Here is a 26,236-nt window from a genome sequence, read left to right on the forward strand (position 1 = left end):
TGAAACATAAGAAAACATAACATAACATACTATAGCATAACTTATCATAACATATCAACATAACATATAAGCATATAAAACTATCCTATTTTCCTTACCAATATACCAGGATGACGAGAACAAAGTTGGGATTTTGGAACACTCCTAAAAACCACTAATATAGAGGTGAGTATTCTAAAAGAAAGAGATGAGTGAACTAAAAACCACCGAGAATATTCTTACAGACAAGAAACCTCAAGTTCGAAGAACTTAGATGCCTAACCAAGAATAGAGAAGACTGAGTTAGGACTATAAAACTAATGAAACAATACTGAAAGGAACTAAGAATAGGAATACCTTTGAAATTGCTATGACCGAACTACACCTCGAAACCGAAATACACACTATGAACCTTACTTCCCAAGTGTCTAATAAGCTTAGAATGATAAACCTTATAACCCCAACCCAAGTGTTTATCACTCTATAGTATCACTAGCACTTGGAAGGCTTTGATTAATGCTTGAAGAATGAATGAAAAGACTTGGTGCTAGGTCCTATTTATAGAGTTCTAGGAATAAAAATCTTCTTTTTGGCTTTGAATAAAAATAATGAATTTAATTGAAAATATTTGAATATCCTTCAGCCAAAGGCTTAGGACTTGGTCAAATTGTTCAGAGAGATTTAAGGAGTCAAAGCTTCATTTTTAAAACAAAAATAATAAAAACAAATAGAATCCTAACTTCTAACTCCCTAAATCTCGTAACTCTAAACTCACCTGCAGTAAAATCAACATATCTGGAGGTGTAGGACTCCGATTTAGACTCTTTTTATATCGTTAGAAAGCTAATTCAATTATCTACAACTTTTTAGAAATACTAGTTTTAAAAATTCATAACATAACTGGGTCAAAAATAGGTCGGAAGTTACAGTATCCTAAAGTTACGAAAAATCTATTTAATTATCTAAGCTAATCCACAAATAAATAAAATTATGACAAATGTCATGCTCCTAACATATTCTGGTGAAGACTAAGTCTTATATTTCCCTTATTTTATCATTGAAATAATAATTCTTTAATAACCATGCATATGACAAGTGTCATAATCCTATTGGCTCTATCTAAACCTTAGGAATAACTATGCTCATGACAAGTGTCATATTCTTATTGGCTCTATCTAAACCTTAGATTATAATAATTATCATATTAATAACCAACAATATTAATCAAACCTTATGTTATAATTAATATTCTTAAACTATAGGTTAAACTTATAAAATCCATAACTATTGATAGGAGTTTCCAACTAAGTCCCGACTTGAACCAAAATCCACAGTCATAAACATACTACAACTACTACTAGCTATTACTATTACTACTACTATCTAACTAGCTAAGTAAAGTTCTTGGACTCTACAATTCTCCCCTACTAAAAAGAATTTCGTCCTCGAAATTTACTTACCAAATAATTCCGGATACCGGCCGTGCATGTCCTCCTCCAACTCCCATGTTGCCTCCTGTTCCGAACTATTACTCCATAGGACTTTGACTATTGGAATACTCTTGGACCGTAACTACTTCATCCCTCTATCTAGGATGCTAACCGGTCGTTCCTCGTAACTCAAGTCTTTCTGGAGTGCTATCGTATCGTACTTGAGGACGGGAGATGGGTCTGACACATACTTGCGTAGCATTGAGATATGGAACACGTTGTGACTCTCTGCTAGGCCTGGCGGTAGGGCTAGTCTATACGCAATTGCTCCCACTTTGTCCAATATCTCAAAAGGACCTATAAATTAGGGACTAAGTTTGCCTCTCTTCCCAAACCGCTTCACACCTTTCATAGGAGATATTCTTAAGAAAACTTGATCTCCGACTTTGAATTCCACATCACGCCGCTTGGCATCCGCATAACTTTTCTAACGGCTTTGAGCAGCGAGCATACACTTTCTAATTAGGGCTACTACATTATGAGCTCCTCTAACAGCATCAGTTCCAAGCAGTTGCCTTTCTCCTGCCTCGTCATAATGCAACGGAGATCGACACCTTCTTCCATAAAGTAACTCATAAGGTGCCATCCCGATCGTTGACTGGTAGCTATTGTTGTAGGAGAATTCTATCAGCGACAAATACTCACTCCAAGATCTCGATGTAAACACCGATCCTCTATCGAATACTATTGTCTTAGAGATTCTATGCAGTCATACTATTTCTTGGACTTAAACATCTCCGTATTCATCTACTGTGTACAAAGTCTTAACAGATAGGAAATGAACTGACTTGGTTAATCTATCTATTACTATCCAAGTTGAATCATGTTGCTTACTTGTTCGTGGCAAACCCGTCACGAAATCTATGGCTATATCATCCCATTTCCATTTTGGAAACCTAAGTGGTTGCAATAAGCCTGCAGGCCTCTGATGTTCTGCTTTCACTTGCTGGCATACTAGACACTTAGACACAAATTCTGCTATGTCCTTCTTCATCTCTGGCCACCAATACATTGCCTTGATGTCATGTGCCATCTTGGTTGACCCTGGGTGAACTGAGTACGGGGTACTATGCGCTTCTTCTAGAATCATCATCTTAATCCTTTAATCATTTGGCACGCATACCCGATCCTTATATCTCAATAATCCTTGACTTGATATTGATAAATCTGTGGCCTTGGCTTCTCTGACTGCATCCATTTGTGTCGCTAGTGTGTCGTCATGCCCTTGCCCAATCCGTATATCTTCTAGCAAATTTGACTGGACAGACAAATTAGCCAACTTACCGACAACTATTTCTATTCCGGCACTGGTCAGCTCCTGCTATAGCGACTTTTCTATTCCTTCTAGCGCTGCTAAACTTCCATAACTCTTCCTACTTAGTGCATCGGCAACTACGTTTGCCTTTCCCGGGTGGTATATGATTTCCCAGTCGTAATCCTTCACTAGCTCGAACCACCTGCGCTGCCTCACGTTGACCTCCTTCTGTGTGAAGTACTTTAAACTTTTGTGGTCTGTATAAATCTCGCACCGTTCTCCGTGAAGATAATGGCGCCAGATTTTCAACACAAAGACCACCGCTGCCAACTCCATATCATGCGTTGGATAGCGTTGCTCGTACTCCTTTAGCTACCGTGAGGCGTAGGCTATCACCTTATCATTCTGCATCATCACGCAACCCAACCCTTGCTTCGATGCATCGCAGTAGACAACGAACTTATCGTTGGGTGTCTGTACACAGAGTACTGGTGCTGAGCATAGCTTGTCCTTAAGCAACTGGAAGCTTTCTTCACATCTATCATTCTAGTTGAATCTTTGTTGTTTCCAGGTCAGGTTGGTGAGTGGAGTGTCTATCTTAGAAAAACCCTCTACGAACCTCCTATAATAAACTGCTAATCTCAGAAAGCTCCTTACTTCGGATGCGTTCTTTGGTCTTGGCCAATCCTTCACGGCCTCTACTTTAGATGGGTCTACAGCAATCCCATCCTTGGATACTATGTGGCTGAGAAATGCTACTTTTGAAAGCCAAAATTCACACATCATGAACTTGGCGTAAAGCTGATGCTCCTTCATTCGTAGCAAGATTAACCTTAAATGTTTCTCGTGCTCGACTTTATCCTTTGAGTACACCAAGATGTCGTCGATGAAAACTACGATGAATATATCCAAGTAGTCCTTAAAGATCCTATTCATTAAATCCATAAACGCGGCTGGAGTGTTGGTAAGACCAAAAGACATAACTAGAAACTCATAATGTCCATAACGAGTTCTAAAAGACGTCTTGGGAATATCCTCTTCCCCTACCTTGAGCTGGTGATTCCCGGACCGTAGATCAATCTAAAAAAATGGTTTCCCCTTGGAGTTGATCAAACAAGTCATCAATTCGGGCTAGCGGGTACTTATTCTTATTTATCACCTTATTCAGCTCGCGATAATCTTTATATATCTGCATGCTTCCATCCTTCTTCTTCACAAATAGTACCGGTGCTCCCCATAGCGAATGGCTCATTCTAATGAAACCTAAGTCTAAGAGTTCTTCTAACTACATCTTTAACTCCTTGAGTTCGGTAGCAGCCATCCGGTATGGTGCCTTGGAAGTAGTCTCGATGCCCAGTACTAATTCGATTGTGAAGTCAATTTCCCACGTCGGCGGCAATCCTGGCAAGTCGTCAGGAAATACCTCTGGAAATTCCCTTACAATATGTACATCTTTGACCTTTAGTGGTGTTCCCTAAACTACATGCGTAACGCTAGCTAAGAATGTGTGACATCCTTTTTCTATCATTCTTTGGGCTTTGAGAGATGATATTAGCGGTGTACGTAGTCCTGAAACTTGTCCCATATATCATCGTTTCTGACCGTCAGGACTCTCAAACATCACTTGCTTACGTCTGCTGTCGATGGTTATGCCATGCCTTGCTAGCCCGTCCATGCCTAATATCATATCGAAGTCTTTGATTTCTAGCTCTATCAGGTCTCCTTCTAGTTCTATGTCCTCAATTTTGATTGGTACGCCTCATACTATTCGTGATGATAGGACTATTTTACCCAAAGGCAACTATGTCACAAACCTAGTTCTACAAGGTTTGTCTAATTTCTCTATCATTCCTAACGAGATATACCAGTATGTTGTTCCTGAATCAAACAATACTAGAACATATACTATCGAGGATAGGAATCTGACCTGTAACTTCTTGTTACTAGCATTGGCTCCTCCCTGGGTCAAGGCAAAGACTTTGGTCTGGAACCATCGTTTAATCCCTTTTCTCCTTCTGCTTGAGCTGTGGACATTCCTTCTTTCGATGACTTTCCTAACCACAGTTGAAGCATCCCTTGATGTTTGCATGACATTCCTCAAGATGTTCCTTTTGGCCCTTAGAGCATTGCGGGTATTCCACATAACCTGAGTTATTGCCTCCATTGTTTGTCTGTGCTCTTTTATCACCATTGGGCTACTTATCATCTGGATGCCTTCTCTTCTGACCATGACTATTACTATTGCTATGCTGACAGCGGTTGTTGTGGTTGTTTCGACCATTTTGAGGTTGACCCTGCTGTTTAGGCTCAGGCCTACTAGCCTTCTCCTTACTAACATTCGCCTGAAGCCTTTCTACTTCTATTGTCGTTTCTAGAACATTGGCATAGGTAGTATGTCCTGGGTTTGCTAGCTTAACCCCTAATTCAATCTTTGGTCTAAGTCCTCTAACAAACTTGGTCACCCTCATAAAGTCAGTTGGAACCAACTTTGGTGCAAACTTGGCTAATCTGTTGAACTGCTGAGCATATTCTACTACTGTTAAGTTGCCCTGTTTCAAACTAGAGAACTCCACGACCCTTGTAGCGATGACTGCCGAGTTGTAATACTTCTTGTGGAACAGCTCCACAAATCTTGTTCATATCATGGTGGCGACATCATTAGTCTGCTGAACTAAGTCCCACCATATTCTAGCATCCTTCTTAAGCATAGACGAAACGTAGGATATGCGGTCCGCGATGCCGAGATTCATATGCGCTCGGATTGGCTCTACATTTCTGAGCCATTCTTCTGCTTCAAAGGGGTCTGTTGTCCCTTCAAAGTTTGGAGCGGGTTGCTTACGAAACCGCTCGTAGATTGGCTCCATGTCCTGAGCTGGGTATGGCGCATAGTTCGCCATTGGCCATGCCCCATAAGGACCTACTTGATGGGGTACTTGAGCCATCTGCTGAGGATGTGGTTGCGGCTGAGGTGGAGGCTAAGTTTGTTGTTGCTGTTGCTGTAGTAATTCATCCACTTGCTGTCATAGTCTTGCAATTTCTGCATTGTTGTCAACCAGCAGAGGTGGCGACGCTCTTTCTTTAGCAGCAGCATTGGTTGCATGCATCCCCCTTCTGCAAACTGGAGGGGCTTCATAAGTTTCAGGAGCGACGCTTAAGGCATTGGCGTTGTTGCGAGCAGATCTTCTGAGCGACATCTTTACCAAAAGTTCTAACAGTTGAGAACAAGTTAGAACTTACCCTAATAAGCTCTAAGGCAAAACTTAATCTAAGCAAACATAACTCGGACCTATTAATTATGACTTCTTATGAAAAAAATATGTGAGCCTTCTTTATAATTAGGGTGTGTTTCTAATCTTAGAAAAATAAGCCATCTTTATAATTTACTAAGTCTGTTTCTAATCATCCTATATGACTTAATTCTCAGGCTCGAAACTCATCATTGTTCCAAAGTTAACCATATTGAGGGAGGGCTGGGATCAGTAAAATTGTTCCCACTACTATGGCCCCCTAAACTCTCAATATAGAACCTGGTCCATTGGTTTGTATCCACCCTCACCGAACTTGGTCATTATTTATTAAATTTATTATTTATTATGATTGTAAAAAAAAAAAAATCAAACTCATACATGTCATTCAAAAATAACAATGATATTTATTTGGAAAAAAAAAGTTTTCACTATGTACAATCATAAATTCAAAGATAATAAATAAAATAAATAACGAAAAATAAACTAATTTACAAATATTCTTAACTGAAAAGATAAGGGCTAAAACATTAACTAAACACATAATCAAAACAACTAAAATATAAACACTTACATTGGCGGTTAGATTCGGAGCTTTGCGTGTGTGTATCGAGGAGAACTTCATGCGAATGGGCTGTTTCTCTGATACCAACTGTAATGACCCAACTATTCTAGACTTTGGACCATTAATGACTACTATACTAATCTTAAGAAAACATACATATGAAATAACCATAACTTTATTTAAAAACTATAAAGTAAAGGTTAAATACATAAAAATTCATTTAGGATATGGGATCCCATTGTTTTGAAAACAAAACATAACTTAAATAAATTGGTTACAAAATTGAGTGCGGAGAAAAATAATACATAGAAATCATAACTAAAAGACTTAAAAACTTCATCCTCGAATCGAACGCGCAATCCACCGATTCCATCCTGCCTCAATACACATCCCCAAGCTGCCAAGAATCTTTCCACCGCCATAACTATTTTCCTGCACATATAAACATAAAGGAATGAGCCTAATGCCCAGCAAGGAAAATCTACTATAAGCTATAAACATATAACATATATCTATAAAGACGTACATCATATAAGACTGTACTATTAATGGCCATTAAAACATGTGATAAACCATCTACGTCCCCTTTCAAATATTTGAGGTAGGTTAGATCACATGGTAGGTTTATAATAGCCCATCTACGTCCCTTGTCTAATATATGAGGTAGGGTAAATCATAACCATGAAACATAAGAAAACATAACATAACATACTATAGCATAACTTATCATAACATATCAACATAACATATAAGCATTTAAAACTATCCTATTTTCCTTACCAATATACCGGGATGATGAGAACAAAGTCAGAATTTTGGAACACTCCTAAAAACCATTAATATAGAGGTGAGTATTCTAAAAGAAAGAGATGAATGAACTAAAAACCACCAAGAATATTCTTACCGACAAGAAACCTCAAGTTCGAAGAAATTAGATGCCTAACCAAGAATAGAGAAGACTGAGTTAGGACTATAAAACTAATGAAACAATACTGAAAGGAACTAAGAATAGGAATACCTTTGAAATTTCTATGACCGAACTACACCTCGAAATTAAAATACACACTACGAACCTTACTTCCCAAGTGTCTAATAAGCTTAGAATGATAAACCTTATAACCCCAACCCAAGTGTTTATCACTCTATAGTCTCATTAGCACCTGGAAGGCTCTGATTAATGCTTGAAGAATGAATGAAAAAGCTTGGTGCTAGGTCCTATTTATAGAGTTCTAGGAATACAAATCTTCTTTTTGGCTTTGAATAAAAATAATGAATTTAATTGAAAATGTTTGAATATCCTTCAGCCAAAGGCTTAGGACTTGGTCAAATTTTTTAGAGAGATTTAAGGAGTCAAAACTTCATTTTTAAAACAAAATAATAAAAGAAAATAGAATCCTAACTTCTAACTCCCTAAATATCGTAACTCTATAAACTCACCTGCAGTAAAATCAACATATCTGGAGGTGTAAGACTCTGATTTAGACTCTCTTTATATCGTTAGAAAGCTAATTTAATTATCTACAACTTTCTAGAAATACTAGTTTTAAAAATTCATAACATAACTGGGTCAAAAATAGGTCGAAAGTTACAGTATCCTAAAGTTACGAAAAATCTATTTAATTATCTAACCTAAGCCAGAAATAAATAAAATTATGACAAATGTCATGCTCCTAACATATTCTGGTGAAGACTAAGTCTTATATTTCCCTTATTTTATCATTGAAATAATAATTCCTTAATAACCATGCATATGACAAGTGTCATAATCCTATTGGCTCTATCTAAACCTTAGGAATAACTATGCTCATGACAAGTGTCATATTCTTATTGGCTCTATCTAAACCTTAGGTTATAATAATTATCATATTAATAACCAGCAATATTAATCAAACCTTATGTTATAATTAATATTCTTAAACTATAGGTTAAACTTATAAAATCCATAACTATTGCTAGGAGTTTCCAACTAAGTCCCAGCTTAAACCAAAATCCACAGTCATAAACATACTACAACTACTTCTAGCTACTACTATTACTGCTACTATATAACTAGCTAAGTAAAGTTATTGGACTCTACAAAACACTAGGGCACTAAGCAACTATGAACCCTAGATATAAACATAACATAACATATTACACATAAATATAACACATAACATATAGAAACTATCCTATTTTCCTTACCTAATACCGGGATGTGAGAACAAGGACAAGATTTTGGAACACTCCTAAAACCAATGGTAGGAAGCTGAGTATTTCAAAAAGAAAGAGATGAAAAGAAATGAGTCTAAACCACCGAGAAGAAGAGCTTACCGAAAAGAACCTCAAGTTCAAAGAACTTAATTGCCTAACCAAGAATGGAAAATATTGAGTTAGTATTTGAGTAGAAAAAAAAACTATAAAATCTAATGAAATATACAGAAATGAACTAGGGATAGGAATACCTTTAGAATTGCTATACCCGAACTACACCTCTATAGAAAAACACACTATTAACCTTACTTCTTGAGTGTTTGATAAGCTTAAGATGATAAAGCTTATAACCCTAACCCAAGTGTTTAACACTCTAAAGTAAACCTAGCAGCTTGAAGGCTCTGAACTCAGCTTGAAGAATGAAAGAAATGGCTGGGTACTAGGTCCTATTTATAGAGTTCAAGAATGAAAAGATCTTCTTTTAGCTTGAATAAAAATAATGACTTTTTAATTGAAAAATATTTGAATAATCGTTCAGCAGAGGCTTAAGACTCGGTCAAAAGATTCTGAGGCTTATCAAGAGGTTATGGAATAAAATGAGCTCGGTTTCAAAATTGTTTGAAAAACTTGCCCTAGAGTCGATATATCGCCCCTGGTAGGCGATATATCGCCTGGGCTTATATTCCCAAGGCTAGTCGAAGTGTTTGTGCCAAGTTACGTGTTTTTCGTATTCCCCGAGTGGCGATATATCACCCCTTAGAGCTGCGATATATCGGCATACGCTGAAATTTTATACACGTAATTGCACTTTTTCAACCTGATTTGAATTGAGTAAACAGCTTTGACTGAGTCCTATAACGATTTCAAAGCTCTTGGCAGACTCTGGGGTTTTCAAATATTATTCTTAATAAACTATTCCTCAAAAATACTTTAATTCTTAATAATCATGCACATGAAAAGTGTCATTATCTTATTGGGTCTATCTAAACCTTATAGGATAATAAATATCATCTTCATAATCAGCTCTATTAATCAAACCTTATGTTATAATTAATATTCTTAAACTATAGGTTAAACTTATAAAATCTATAAGTGTTGCTACGAATGTTCAACTAAGTCCCGGCTTGAACCAAAATCCACAGTATTAAACATACTATAACTACTACTAGCTATTACTACTACTACTACTACTATCTAACTAGCTAAGTAAAGTTCTTGAACTCTACAGTTCGAGTTGGAGCCAGGACAATGGTGATATAGTCTGGGTTGGAGCCAAGACATGGTAACTATATAGTCCGGGTTGAAGTCAGGACAATGGTAATATAGTCCGGGTTGAAGCCAAGACAATGGTAATATAGTCCGGGTTGAAGCCTAGACATAAATGTAGGAACCAGGTTGTGGCCTGGATCCCTTGTTGATTATTTAATTGTTTAGTCATAATGTGTGTTAAATATAATTGAATATTATGAAAATCTTCTATGTGCAGGATATTACGATATGAGTGATATATTTTATGTTCTGGGAATTTTCTGAGTGCAGGTTATTGCGATATGAGTGAACTTGATTGTTAGAAGCAACCAAAGTTATTATTCGATATGGTTATCTATGTTAGATGCTCTAGGAAATTTCTGAATGCAGGTGGTTTTGATATGTATGAATATTGGTTGTTGGGTACAACCAATGTGCTTGATTTTCTGTTAGGACTATTATTGAGAATTGTATGATAGAGTTGGAAATTATCCAATAACCTATGACCGATAGTGGTAACTACCTTAGGGCAACCCGTTACCGGGTTTAGTATATTTGTGTGCAAGGCTATTCTTACTAAGTGTTTTCACTTACCTAGTTGTTTCATGTTGTAGGTAAGTGCAAAAGTAAAGTGGACCAGTGAGCGCTGGAGTTTGCTTGTGGATATGTACATGTGGCCCAACCTAGGGAGGTTTTGATGGAACACCATTTTGAATAGAAACGTTGGGAGCTTGTTATTTATTTTATGACATTTGTTGTTCTTTAACTTTGTAAAAGAGTAGTTGTAATTTCGGTTGCTAATACTAAAAGTGCGTGCACACGATCTTTTTAAAAGTTTTTTATATGGATTATTGGTACAATGAATTAAAGTAAAAGTTTGGATTTCCGCATGTTTTGGTCTTGTATGTTTGGGGGTTGTTTCATGAAATGAGAAAACCTAGAGAGTAAGCTAATGCAAAATGATATGATATTGATTCTTAGAAAAAGAAAACTAAATGACAAGACAAATTATCATAATAAAATAACAAAAAATGAAAAACAAAAATAAAACATACTTGAAATAAAGAAAGCAATGAAAGATAGAATCAGATTAGTCTTGACAAACCGGAGAAAAGTCTCATGAAGTTGGTTCACCAACTCAATATTCTTGACTAACCAGTATCAAAAATGAATTTTATTTTCCCCTGTGTCTCAAAAATGGAAGCATTAGTAACATTTTCAGGATAAAGAAAATGTTCATTTTCATTATCATGGACGAAATAGTTTGATTGATTCTTTGAGAAAAGTTTGCAAATATCCTCCACAAGAAGGTTTATCACATCAGTATGAGAAATATTTTCACTCCGAATAGTAATGGCATCATCCTCATCAAATTTGTATGAAATAGGATTAGAGGTTGGTGTGATTGTTTTATCATCTAATTGGAATTGGCTGAAATAATGCAAATTAACTTTGTTGGTCAAGTTTGAAAATTGAGTCTGAATTTCTCTACGTTCCTACATATTGTGTTCAGTAAAGTTTATTTGTTCCTCCATAAATGTGTATAAAGTTTCCTCAAAGAGATTTGTATTAGTCCAGACATTATGTAGAGGTTCATGGTAAGAGTTAGAAAAATCGTGCTCAACATTCCTACTGGATGGTGTCAATTCCCAACCAATCGATGCACTGTAGTTGTACTTAGACTTCCAACTTGAAGCAATAGGGTTTTTCCAACTATGATCACTATTCTTGTAGTAAGAATAGTATTGAAATGCTTCCTCTCTATCTCTAAGAGTTGATTAATCTTGAGCAAAAATGTCGACTCTTTCATAGTCAAAATATGGTTCATCATACTCTACCCTTATGACCTCGTTACTTTCTTGACCATACTTAGCTTTTAAGTTTTCTAATTCTCTAGTCAAGAATTCTACTTCAGATTTAAGGCACTCTATTTTGCTAAGTTGGTGGGCACCTCTAAAATTGCTAGTACCCCCAGTAGCACTAGATTTTGGATTGTTTTGAATTAAAGAGAGATATATTGGATAGTAGTACTCAAAATGTCGATGATCTTCTTCATTCATTCGTTATTTTATTTATTTATTTATTTTTGTAAGTATTATAAGTGCAAGTGTGTAATAGTGTAACAAGCATACAACAAAAATGTTCTCAGGCCAACTGGGAAGGCTACCAAGGTACCACTTTAGGCCCAAGAGCTTTGCTAGAATTCCCTAAGGTTCTTAGAAAAGGTTGGAGGGTAACGCTAACACATACCTTATTTAGTAACCAATTTTTTTAAGACAGAACAAGTTTGGTTTTTCTTGATTTCCAAAAATACACAAATGTTCTCAATACTTTTTTTTTTTAAATTATGTTTTTCTTAAATTTCAAATCTAGAAAATAAAATTCTAATGCTAAAAGTAAGAGAAAATAAATAAATAAAATACTATAAAAATGAATAAATAAAAAGAAACTAAAATAAAAATTAGTGTGAAAAAAATTAAAAGAGAACTTAAAATAATATTCTTTTTTCTAAAATAAAAATAAAAAAACAATTCAATATGCAAACCTTTAATTGTAAAATTACCTCCTCGGCAACAATGTCAAAAATTGATATCGCCCAATAATTCACCTTGCGGTTGCTATATGTTGTATTCGCAAAGAGGCAAAATAGGCTATATGTCGTATCAACAAAGAGGCAAAACACAACTAAAGATTAGATTAGGAAAGTGAAAGACAAAAATAGAAAAATGGTAGAATTAAGGAGATTAATTTTTGTGAAATTAAATTGATAGATTGAAGAAATTGATTAGATAAAGAGCATGGCAAGGTAGAAACACAATGCTATAAATCCTATTCTACATTGATATTAATTCAAAACACAATTGCAATTCTACATTATTAATTTCCACAGGAAGATATGTATGTTAAAAGCACAAATTAATTGATCTAGGTTAAATTGAATCTTACTTCTAATTTCATAGCATATCATATTATATATCAAAGAGCAACTAAATTTCTACAACGACAGAAGCAATAAAAGACATACAATATAATAAATATACTAAAATAAATTAACAATCTAAGTTACATAAGAAAAGCATAACTGAACTTATGTAAAAGATGTTAAATATTTTTAGAAAAGAAATTAGAAGATGAGAATCAAAAAATTAATGAGATATGGAGATGAAGCATAAGAAGAATCAATATCAATATTAGGAATGAGAAGTACAAAAACTATACTTTAACCTCACCAATATTTTAAAAATAGTTCACTCATTTTTGTCACATAAAACAAGTAAAATTAAACTAGAAATAAGAAAAACAACAAAATAATAAAGTGTATTTTTCTCTCCAAAAATCTGATGCTTTTTCACTTGTTTTGGTTCTCTAATTATAGAGAGAGTTTTGATCCCAAACTGGTATTTTCGTGCATTAGGGAGTGGAGAAACGGTTACAAAATTGGAGCAAAGTGGGACAAGTGGAGGACATTTGTGGACACTTGTCATGAGCTGAAAAGATGCGCAAGGAAAAGAGGGGAAAACGTGGGCCACGTGTCGCGTGTGCAGGGCTTCGGCAGACGAAGTCAGATGGCAGGGGACAGCGTGGGCACGTGTCGGCATCTGGAGGCTTCAACAGGCGGAGTGAGTCCCGTGGTGTCAGCTTGTAGATGTTGGAGGAGACAGAGTGGGACGCGTGTCACGGTCTCACTGGTGCTTGGGTGGCCCAGTCAGACGACATTAGGTGGTCAACTCGACTCATCTCTATAAATCAGAGAGTGCTATCTGGCATCGTGGCTTGTTGGACTCCATAAACGACTTGGTCTTGGCTTTGGTTTGGGCTTGATCTTGTCAAAAATTCCATTTTTTCAATATTTGGTAACCTATCCTTAATATTTGGTATGCTTTAAAATCAAATGCATATTGTTTTTGATGAGATGAATATGTAAATCTGTTGTAAAAAAATTTTGTTGCTCATATAATTTTTAAGATTTTCTGTATATGTAATATGATATAATATTTCAAACCAGTACCCAAAAAAATGTCAGTGTTGAAATATGTACATTTAAACGCAAAATTGGAATAATATATACAAAATAGTGCAAAATCATAATAAAATATGCATCAAACTCACATTCAAGACTACTAATCCTAGTATATACATAGATTAATAATTTGAAGCACTTTTATGTTAAAATTGTAACTGAAAAAGTCTGGTTTTTGGCCACTTTTAAAAGAATGACCAATTGCATGCTTATTTTCTGAAAACTAAATGAGTTTTTTTTTTCTTTATGTTGTTGCATGACTTGGTATTGTAGGAATTGTTGGGTGCATGGTTCGGTTGCTCCGCCTGGCTTGAGTAGACCTAGATAGAGATGGAACAAGATAGGAATGAGTGGTTTTAAATGGACTCATATGAATGTAGATGCTAGTGTAAAGATGTGTGAAGCTTGTTTTAGTGTTGGGGTTGTGGCCATAAGGAATGGTGATTCTAATCAATAAGAGATAAACATGATTTTGATCACCATTGGTTAGAATCACCATTCATTTATATTAGGATTTCATAATAAATTTAAACATATTATATTTTACTTCTCCATTATTGATATAGTTCTTTATTCAAAGTACTAAATATAGAAAAAGAAAATCAAAATTGCACCTAAACCATGGAGAAAGAGTAGAGAAAGAAGAGAAAAAAGAAAATAAAATAATAAGAGAATGAAAGAGGAAAACACATAGGAGAATAAGGGAAGGACGCGAAGAAAAAAATATATATTTCTAAGGATTTTTTAGGTGGAAAGATCCAAAAGAGTATACAAATCTTTTATGAGACCTCATTGTTTCCTAATCAAATGAGGTCGAAAATACTTTTAAATCATGCTCGTTGGTATCGTTTATAATTAATACACATATTTTACTTAACACTTCCATTGTTGATATTGTTCTTTGTTCTTATGATATGCAAGTGTACATAATCGCTAGCAAGTAATAAAATGATATATATGAATATCGTATCCACAAGGATTGAAAATTGGAAACTAATTTTGCCAAGATAATTACTCACAAATTGATTTCAATGAAGATAGAATAAAATGATGAAAAAAAATTAAATAACAAGAACCAACTATATGAAGAAACAAGCTTGAATTATCAAATTCTCCTAATATGTAAATCTAGAATAAAATGCAGGCAAGTAATGCGACAACAATTTTGAGTTTAGTCAACAAGGAATTTAACATGTCATAATTTTTTTTTCAAAGTGTTTATGGTTTGATTATCTAATTAATTAACATATTTCTAAGCCCAATTTACTTCAAAAATGTCAAATTAAGATCAATTCCTTTCTGCCATGCAATGTAACAATATATCCCTATATATTATCACAATTCAAATTCTAATAGAAAATGAGCATGCATCAATCAAGTTTGTGCCCATTAATTCTAACCATTCCAGTATCAAAATCAACTCAATAACTCACAAATGATGATCACACACAACCAAGTATTTAAAGTATGAAAGTAGTTGATTGAACCAACATTAAAATACTAAAATGTTCTTGTAACAATTTACCCACAAATTACATAATAGGGTTCATTAATAATTCTAACTCAAAGGGTTAAGGTCATGATTGAAACCAAGAAAATAACAACAATAGACTCAGTCATGGTTTAAATCACAATACAAAATTAAAGATTCAAAATTCAAACAAGAAAATGGTAGAAGAAATTAAGTCCAAAAATGGTTTCCCATGTGGGCGTTCTTCCTTCTTGTCCTTCTCCTTGATGCTATCTTTTCTTCATTTTTTATTTTTAGTTTTCTTCATTTTCTGGCCTGTTCTCTAATGGTTGCTCCATTTTACTCTTGGTGACTGAGTTCTCTTCTTATCAAGCTAGGATACCAATCCAAAAAGTGAAATTATATTTTTTCATTTAATTTCTTGATCCCATGTGCTAGGGTCTCCTCTCCTCTCCTTGAGATCACCCAAACAATTGTTTTACCCTCCTTTCAAAAGCGCTCTCCACGTCATCCCCTCTTTCTAGCTCAATAAGTGACTTAATTGAATATTCCACGTCAGCCCCAAACTCACTAGTCGTAGCCAATGTTATGAAAATCCAATGCGGCCACATACCTAGGTTTTACTGCTTACAAGAACTAAATTTAATAAGTTATTATTCCTCGAAGCAACAACGCCCTACATCAATAGGATAGTTTTTTCCAACATCTTCGAATCATTTTTAATCCTTTCTTAGCAACAAAAAACACCAAAGTTAACATGAACTAACACACACACAAATAAAAATAAATTGAACACAAAATAGACATAATGAACACATACCACTCCAATTACTTCATTTTATTAGTCTAAAAGTGTCTTATATAACTTCTACAATTATCATTCTTTTTTATTCAAAGTACGAAATAGAAGAAGGAAAAAAAAGAATTGTATCCAAATCATGGAGAAAGAGTAGAGAAATAAGAGAAAAAAGAAAAAAAAAAATCATAATAGAGTGCAATAGGGAAAATGCATAGGAGAAGAAGGGAATGACATGCAGAAAAAAAATATTTCCAAGGATTTAGGTGGAAAGATTCAAAAGAGGAGACAAATCTTTTATGAGAACTCATTGTCTTCTAATCTAATGAGGTCAAAATTTCTTTTAGATCGCGCTCATTAGTATCATTCTCCTATGAAAAGTGTCAAGTCATCTTCTTATATGTTCGCAAATAGATTTCGATGTTGTCTTCATAATGAGCCTTATTGTTCCATTTATGAGGTAATGTATTCATATTTGAACACTTGGATTGTTATTTATCTAATTTTTTTTTTTATATTTAAAAAATAGGAGTATGAAAACCATGTATGTGTAGATGAGATAGAAAAAGATGTTCCTATTAAGAAACCTTCAAATTCCTAACGATGTTAAATGTGTAAGTAAAATATTTTTTGTATAGTAATTTAAATTTGTATTTTTTACTGAGTTTTTTTTTTTATATTTTGTTATAGTTTGAACTTTGAAGTGAGAAAAGTAATATTTTTCTTACAATGGTTGTTGGTTTACAAAATATTTTGATTACTAAGATTCTTGAATTAAGAGATATGATAAATGGTTCATATAATTTTATTCATCAACTACTTCGTCATCTGGTGAATATGTTGTAGTTGATTTAATAATTTTATTATATACACATAGAATATTTGAAACATTATTTTTTGTGTTATGTCTTGTACAACAACTGTTATGATTAGTTAGATACATAGTGATTTTTGTTAGGCATGAAGAGATGCAAAAACTATAACGATTTCACCAAAGTCAACATGAGTGAGTTGAATTTTTGTATAGGCATCTATAAATTATCCTTTTGGGTCCAAATTGTTTCTTTGGAATGAATAAGAGTACCCAAAAATTTTGGAGGCATTTGGAGATGTTTTGGGAAAAGTTTTGGGGAGCCAATTTAGGTTGGCTGGCGTTTCGTCGCTAAGGCCTAAAAGCCCCATACAGGCAATGCATCACTTGCATGGTATGATTCATCGCCTGCCAGACAATTCATCGCCTGGGCGGTCCGTACAGGACTGTATAGTGACGTGTTTTTGGCTCCAAAATTCAAATTAAAAAGCTCTAATCTCATTGGTCGAGTCTAATGAGAGTTCATATATAATTTAAAGGGGTCATTTGAGTCTTTGGTGAATTGATCACTCACTTCTCTCTCTCTCTCTCTCTCTCTCTATAGCTCTCATTTTTACTAGTATTCTCCAAGATCTTCATCAAGAAAGCTTGACTTGTATGAAGATTCAAGGCTTGTAAATCACAATCTCATTTCATTGTAGTAGTTTCAAGCAATCTCAAATGAGAGACTAGGAATATATATTTTTGGACAAAAAATCTCATTTATGTCAAGCCTTTGTTACATGTAGGATCTTATTTATATAAGTCTATATGCATGCTCCCTATAAATATATATTCAAAACAATATACATTGTAGAAAGCATAAAAACATACAAGCATGTGAATATTACAGAGACACGTAAATATAATAATAAAACCATTAGAGTACTTACAATATGTGTAACGGAACAATGAATACACCCTTTGGATTCCCTAACCTTTTGTCCTTGCTGAATGCTAGGTATTGTAAGGAATCCAAACCGTTTTGAAACAATACCACAATCGTATTATTCTTTATCTAAAACAACCTAGTGTTTGTGCTGACAAGTCTCAACACATGAGAAGAGAATTCCTAGAGAGAAAACTAAAAGAGTGTCAACGGTTAGGTATAGAATATGAGGAGTGAATTTTTACCTTGTAAAATTCATCTGGTCTAATGCATTCTATAACACTAGCATATATAGGAAATTAGCTATGACATAAAATAGGTTTTAGTTTCCCATTTTATTTTAATTATTTTATTACAAATTAAATACTTGTCAAAATTAATCAATTCTAATTTTGACATTTATTTAATTCATTTTATTAATATCAATACCAATTTATCAATATTAACAAAAATTTTCCAATTGGCTATAATACTCTCTTTTTGAGACATTGCAATAAAATCCTCAAAGTTTCTTCTATTTCTTTTCTCACAAAATATCAATAAATAATTTAACATTATTTATTTTCATTGACCTAGTCAATATGATATTCTTATAATTAATAATTAAATTAATTATTCAAGACTACTAAGTTCATTTTTATAAGAGATGACATGGAGACCATAGATCCATGAACTCAAGCTCCAATAAGTTACCGTGAGTTTATTTATAACAAATGATCTCACTACCCTATTAATACCCACTATAGACTCAGAATTGCACTCTTGAATTCATAGAACGCTTTACACAAAATGTAAATACTTATCCATTGTTGTAACCATAATCGTCATTCAATCCTCTATAGATGATCTACTAATGAGACAGGTGCACATTATTGTTTTACCCATCATTGGTATTTTATCCTTAACTCCCACTAAGTTTCTTGTAAATGATATTTTCGTAAACTTAATTGAAGAAATGAGTACTTTATCATTTAACACTTATACCAAGCTATAAGGAATTCATCATTTTACTTCTTAAACAGAAGCTATAGAGTTCATGTCTATGATAAATACTCCCACTCAATTATACTACAAAATCATCAATATGTAAGTATGAGATTGTCCGTAGGGTAAGTTGGTAACGAACAAATCAAAAGACTTGAATAATATAATTAGCATAATATTAATCACTCATAATTAAAAATGAATTGACCTATGATCAACGTTGTGATATGATTAGATTAGATGATAACAATACTTACTTATCTTATCAACAATCAATATCGGTCCAGTCTAATGTAACAAAATATATCCGATCTTATCTACTTGGTCAATGCCTTAGATAAGACATCACACCCAGAATGTGTAAGTAGATCATATCGTAGATTACAAGATCAATGAAAATCCAATGCATTGACTTATTCTTAGGACTCATTCTTTTGAACATATAATTGCAATTATAATCCACTGTGACCTAGTCACTATAATTGTAATTGTTTATGTGAATGCCAAAAATCCACCAGGGAAAAAAATCTCTGATCCCTGGTTGAAATACGTGGCTAATGGTCACTTAGTCATGCTATTGGGCTCGGGCCTATAGGTCTCACGAGACCACGTTCTAACCAAAACTCTTAAGTGCTCCGCAGGTCTCTGCCTTACTGAAGATTCGAAGGCTCACGACACTCTCGTGTGTCTCGCACCCCTAGGCCTACGAGATCCCCGCCTCGAGCCCATGTGTCAGGCGTCTATGTGCCTCGCGAGACCCTTGCGTGGTTGGAGACCCGAGTACCTAGTTCTTAGGTGTCATGGTCCCATGAGGCTCACGAGGCCCCTGCCTCACTGAAGACTAGAACCCCTCGCGCCCATGTGCCACGAACCCTAGCGCTTCATGCCAGGTCCCGTGGACCCAATCTCGACCGCACAGTAGCGCTTCACGCCAGGTCCCGCAAACCCACCAACTCGGCCATGCAGCAGCGCCTCGTGCTAGGTCCCATAGACCCACCACCTTGGCCGCACAACAGTACCTGCACCATGTCCTGCGGATAGCACCTCGGCCGCCCAGCAGTGCCTCGCGCTAGGTCCCGCGGACCCACCACCTCGGCTGCGCAGCAGCACCTCGCGCCAGGTCCTGTGGACCCACCACCTTGGCCGCGCTGCAGCGCCCCGCGCCAAGTCCCACGGACACCACCTCAGCTGCACAACACGCCTCGCGCTAGGTCCTGCGGACCCACCACCTCGGTCGCACAGCAGCGCCTTGCGCTAGGTCCCGCGGACCCACCACCTCGGTCGCACAGCAGCGCCTTGCGCTAGGTCCCGCGGACCCACCACCTCAGCCGCACAGCGGCGCCTCACGCCAGGTCCCGCAGACCCACCACCTTGGCCGCACAACAACGCCCCCACCAGGTCCTGGAGACACCACCTCGTCCGTGCAGCAGCGCCTCGCGCCAGCTCCTGCGGACCCACCACTTTGCTGGGCACCATCACCTCGGACCAGGTCCTGCTGACCCACCACCTCGGCCGCGCAGCAGCGCCTCGTGCCAGGTCCCACGGACCCACTGCCTCGGGCGCGCAGCAGCGCCTCGCGCTAGGTCCCGCGGACCTACCACCTCGGCCTCACAGCAGCACCCCGCGCAAGGTCCTGCGGACCCACAACCTCGGCCACGCAGCAGCGCCCCGTGTCAGGTCTCGCAGACACCAGTTTGGCCGTGCAACAGCACCTCACTCCAGGTCCTGTAGACATGCCTCGCCATAGGCCTACAAGCCTTGTCACGCGAGATGCCATGCCTTGTGCTCAAGGGTCCATGTGAGACCCCACATCTTGCCAGGATAAAGACTTGAGAAAGGCGCCTAGCCTCGCCATATCTTCCATCACAACCTATAAGTTCTACAACACTTACCCAATTGTAAGAGAGCCTGGTGAAAGGGTGTATCTTTAAAAAAGGAAAAATAACCATCAGGTACAAGGCATGCTCATGAGTACGGGATGTACGACCTTGAGGAGGACAGAGGTGCGACTTTGACATCCGTACCTAATAAGTAGTGGAGGCACGACACGGTACCAAGGAAGGTGTACTTTTGCAGACCCCAAACATATATTGGAGCCGACCACCACTCCTCCAACACCACTACCACCTTCAGCCTGAATATGCAGCTCCTTGTCTCTTCGGGACCACAATGTACCAAGAGTCATTAGAGCTCACCTATAAATAGGGCCTCAATTCATCATTGAAGGGGGTTGGAAAATTCATTGTATCTAGAGGTTATTAAATAGTATACGGGTTTTTACTCCATTGTTGATCTGCATTTATCCTTCCTCAAGTCTATTCTAAATTCTCATTTAGTTATTATCTTACTAAACCTTGTGTTTTCCAACCTAACATCGTTGACGAGTTCTCACCATCAACAGTTTATATGTTGGGGATTTTATATATGTTTGTATTATTCTGATAATCATGTAATAAAACAAGCAAGCAAAGGGTATCAATCTAAATAATTTTTACTTCTTTTATTGACAATATAAAATCACGTTACATGCCCGACATGGTTTTATAAAGGCATAAAACCTAACAAACTCTCACTTGCCCTCTTAAAACAAATGAGACATGTTTATCAAAACCATTCATTCTACATGCTTCAAAATTATGATCTCATCTTATATCTTTGTAAAGGGATATGAAAGATTGCCTTGCAATGCTATCTTCATCACCTCCACAGCACGCCTTTGCCACACATCTATGATAATTTGGTACTTTCTCTCTATATGCTTGTCTCTTTTATGGCTTTGAGTTTCTTTCAAATTCTCTATTAACTCATTATTGTCAGTAGACAAAATGAGTGGTTTTTCCATTTTTGGAATAACACTGAGATCTGTATAGAACTTCCTCAGCCTGACTATTTCCTTAGCTACTACAGACATAGCTATGTACTTAGCCTGCAAGTTGGAATCTGAAATGGCAGATAGCCTAATGCTTCTCCAAATCACAGCTACTGAGATGGCAAACAACCTATCGCTTCTCCAAATCATAGCTACACCACCAAGAGTAAACACCTTTTTTTTTCTTCAGAAGTAGCATCCTGTCGTCAACATCAGTCTAAATCTAAATCTGTGTAGCCTAACAGGTTCAAAGATCCACCCGAATAGACTAACATTTATTCTCTAGTCCATCTAAGATATCGATTGATATCTATTGTTCATTTCCAAGGTTTCACTAGAACTTTGTCACCACCCCCACTGCATAGCAGATCTCCAGTCATAACACACAACATAGCATGCATTAGACTTCTAATTGCAAATGCATAAGGAATTTGTTGCATCTTTTCTTTCTCTTGAGAAGTCTATGGAGACTGTTGCTTAGAAAAATAAATTCAATGTCAAGACGCTAAACATCATTTCTCTGAATTTGTTACAGAGTAACGCCCAAGCACCTCACCTAAGTAGGTCACTTAAGTTAGAGCCAGAAATCAGTTTTTTCTATCCCTGATGATTGGATACCAAGAACACGACTTACTACAACGAAATATGAAATTTCATTTCCATCTGATGATTTCTTGTTATTTTTTCCAATGAGTAAGATATCATATACATAAGGGATTAAGAACACCACAATTTCTTTTTCCTTAAGTTGGTTAAACACAAGGCTCAACTGCATTTTATTCAAAACCATAGATCTTATTGTTTCCATTAAACCTTAAGCTCCAAGAGCGCAAAGCTTGTTGAAGTCGATAGATTGACCTACTCAACTTGCTGACTTTTGTGTCTAGCTACTTTAAATCCTTCTGATTGACCCATGTTAATTGTCTCATCAAGGTAGCCATTAAAAATGTTTCTTTGATGTCATTTTTCCTTATCTCTTACTAAATAGTTGTGGCTATTGATAAGAGTATACTAATTTTAACATGGCTACCAGAGAATAAGTTTTCTCTAAGTAAAATTTCTCTCTCTGCCACGAGTCAAGCCTTAAATGTCTCGACCTTTCCATCAACTCCTATCTTATTCTTATAGATCCACTAGCACCCGATGGGCCTAAAGTCCAATGGCGCATCTACAAGATATCAGACAAATGTAGAGTACCTAGACTCAATTACGTGGTACTTGCCTTTGAGAGAAAGATCCCTTTCATACCTGCTCATTGTTTGTACAAAGGCCAACAAATCATTGTTGCTTGTATTCCCAACCAACTTTTGGGTTTCACTATCGGTCTATAGGTACTGGGTTCTGAGAAACCCTCCCACTATGACGAGACATCATAACTTTTTGACTTGGATTAGTGGTTTCCAAATCTACCTTGTTTTTATCGACTTGCGTCAATGATGATGGAAAAATAGTTTATCGTTTTTCATCTAATACTATTTTGCTACGAGGCTTGAAATTCATTATGTAATCATTATCTAGAAAAAGCAGCGTTTGTAGAGTCAAACACTTTCTTATCTACTGGACTTTAATAAAAGACAACCCTGAGTACCTTTAGGATAGCCAACAAACAAAAAAAATCTCAGTTCGTTGTTCTAGCTTTCCTACCTTTTTCCTCGGGACATGAGCAAGACACTGCTAAATTCCATAATGACGTAAACTAGGTTCACGACCATTCCATAAATCTAGTTGTGTCTTGGAGACACCTTTGAGATGGCACAACATTTAAAAAATATCACATGCGGTTTGGTAGTATGTCTCCAGAAAAGGTCTGGGTAAAGGTTGAGTTGAATAGCTTATCATAGAACACACATTTTCATAAACGCACGATTCACGCCGCTCATCAACATCGTTCTATTTCGGAGTCCCTGGGGCAGTTGCTTTAGATAATTCTTCAAGTTCAATTAAATGATCTTGTTCTGATTATCCAAATATCCTCCACCCCTATGAGATCGCAAGATCGTAAACATTTTACCTAATTTGGTTTTAAATCCATAGCAATGAATTCTTTGAACTTCTGAACAAATTCTCAATATTACTATGCTTTTGGTACTTACATGAGTCTCTAGAGAAATCATCAATGAAGGCGACGAAATACTCATAACCACCCATCGATTGAACACTCATTTGTCCCCAAGCATTTGAATATATTATCCCTAGTGGTTCTTTGGCCATTTCTCCTATCACAGAGAATAGACGCTTTGTCATTTTGCCCTCGAGACTAGATTGACAAACTAGTAGGTCACCCTAGGTGAGTTCCCTCAAAGGTCAAACATTTGTTAGTCTTTGAATCCTATCATAGAAAATATGACCAAAACAAAGATGCCAAAGGTACGTCATTTCTAACGTTATTGACCTTTAGTCATTTAACGGTCATAGGTTTAGCAATTTTAAACAACTCATTATTTAGTACATAGGGTTTGTTTGATTTCAATAGGTATAGATCGTTTTCCATACATCCACCCCACAATGCACATCCATTTAAAGAAATAAGATTTTATTACTTGTGAAAGTAACTACAAATTATTGTTGATGTAATAAAGAAAATTGAAATTAAGATTTCCACTAAAAATTGAAAAAAAAAAAAAAATTAGAAAAATATATTTATTTCCAAAATTCATTCAAGCCTATTTTTTTGCCTTGTTTGATATGAACAACCCTTGTCAGATTCTAAGCTTTAGCTTTTCATCCTTCACAACTTTAATGTTAAAAAGTTGTAAAAAAGTACACGCATGTTTAGTAGATCCTGATTCAACGATCTAAAACCAAAGAATCATCCTCAAAAATCACATGCATCCAAGAAAAATATTTCATTATCTTGGGTTCCATAAGCCTTGAGTATCGAGCAATCGTTTCCCAATTCACAGTCTCCTTGCAATTGGAAGCACTCCCCTTTAGTGTACTTATATTCAGACCTTGCTCCAAGATGCTTTGCAACATTTGGTGTCTTGCCAATGGACTTCTTGTTCTTTTCTTTTTTTTTTTGAATTTCTTCCCCATTTTCTCTTCGAAGAAGAAGCTTAAGGAAGTTTCTACTTGAGCATGTTTGGTAGTATTAGCCTACTTTCCTTTGCTTGACCCACAATCAACAATCCTCTTTGAAAGATTTGGTGATCGTTGCATAGGAAAAATAGGAATATATTTTATTATCGCGAACTCGATGTTGCTCTTAATCAACACCATGTTGATGTTGGACAAAGATTTCATGAGGTTTTCACCATAGAGTATCCTTTTAGAGATTAGAGAGATTATGGGGTGTGAAGCCTAAAGCTACGATTATCAACTAAGTAGAAATTAACGCATTGCTTGACAAACCTTTATTCATCAAATTTTTAGAAATATCATAACATACAAAATGTTTTGAGATAAGCAAAATACTAAAACACTTATCTTCTATTTCTTAGGTACATTAACTAGCCATGAACCCATGTGTCCCGGTAGATGAGAGTCATAAATATTCACTTAGTTAAATAGAGAAACATCTCAATTAATAAAACATCCTAGACTTTTATTAACTACCTATCCATCTGATCAAAGTAACGAAAACCCACGTGTCCTGGTAGGCGAGAGTCACAAATATTTCTTACTTTATGAGTTTGACCCACGGTTTCGATTATTATTGTGACAGTCAGAATCCTGTGATCCGTAAGGGGAAAGACTGGGTAAAGCTGTGCAATCCCACACCGCCTGGGGAAGGTCAAGTGTGATGATTCTAAGACTGTGTAGGTATGGGACTACACAATTGAAGATGGCTTAAATTGATTGATTAGTACTACCTATATCAACAAGATGCATTTTCTTTTCGGTAGCCCATCACTTGAGAACTCCAAAGTTAAGTGTGCTTGACCTAGAGTAATCTCAAGATGGGTGACCTCTTGGGAAGTTTTCCCAAGAAGTGTGCGAGTGAGGACAAAGCACGATGGAAAGATTTGTGTTGGTTTGTAGGGCCAGTCATCATTCCAGAAAGCAGCCATAGTGACGTGGGGCGTTACAATTATAGACTTAATTCATATAGTCATCGTAGGGATGAGTCTATAGAAGGTCAATCTATAACCATCTATCCTAAGAAATTTAACTATGTTAAGAAGTCTAGTGAACACATTCTATAGGGAGACGAAATCAAAATTCCATGAGGCCTCGCTGAACTCTAATCTTGTTAAATCAACGGTGGAGATCGAATTCAAATTTTAAAACTCATTATTAAATCTTTTAGTATTTTATTCTTTTGAAAATTACCAACTTAGGTTTGTCAAATTATTAAAATAATCAATAAACCATAGTTTATAATTTTTCTATTAATTATAAAATTACAATTGAAAATTAATCTAAAAATTAGTATTAATTT

Source organism: Humulus lupulus, chromosome 6 (assembly GCF_963169125.1).
Source record: "Humulus lupulus chromosome 6, drHumLupu1.1, whole genome shotgun sequence".
Taxonomy (NCBI): Eukaryota; Viridiplantae; Streptophyta; class Magnoliopsida; order Rosales; family Cannabaceae; genus Humulus; species Humulus lupulus.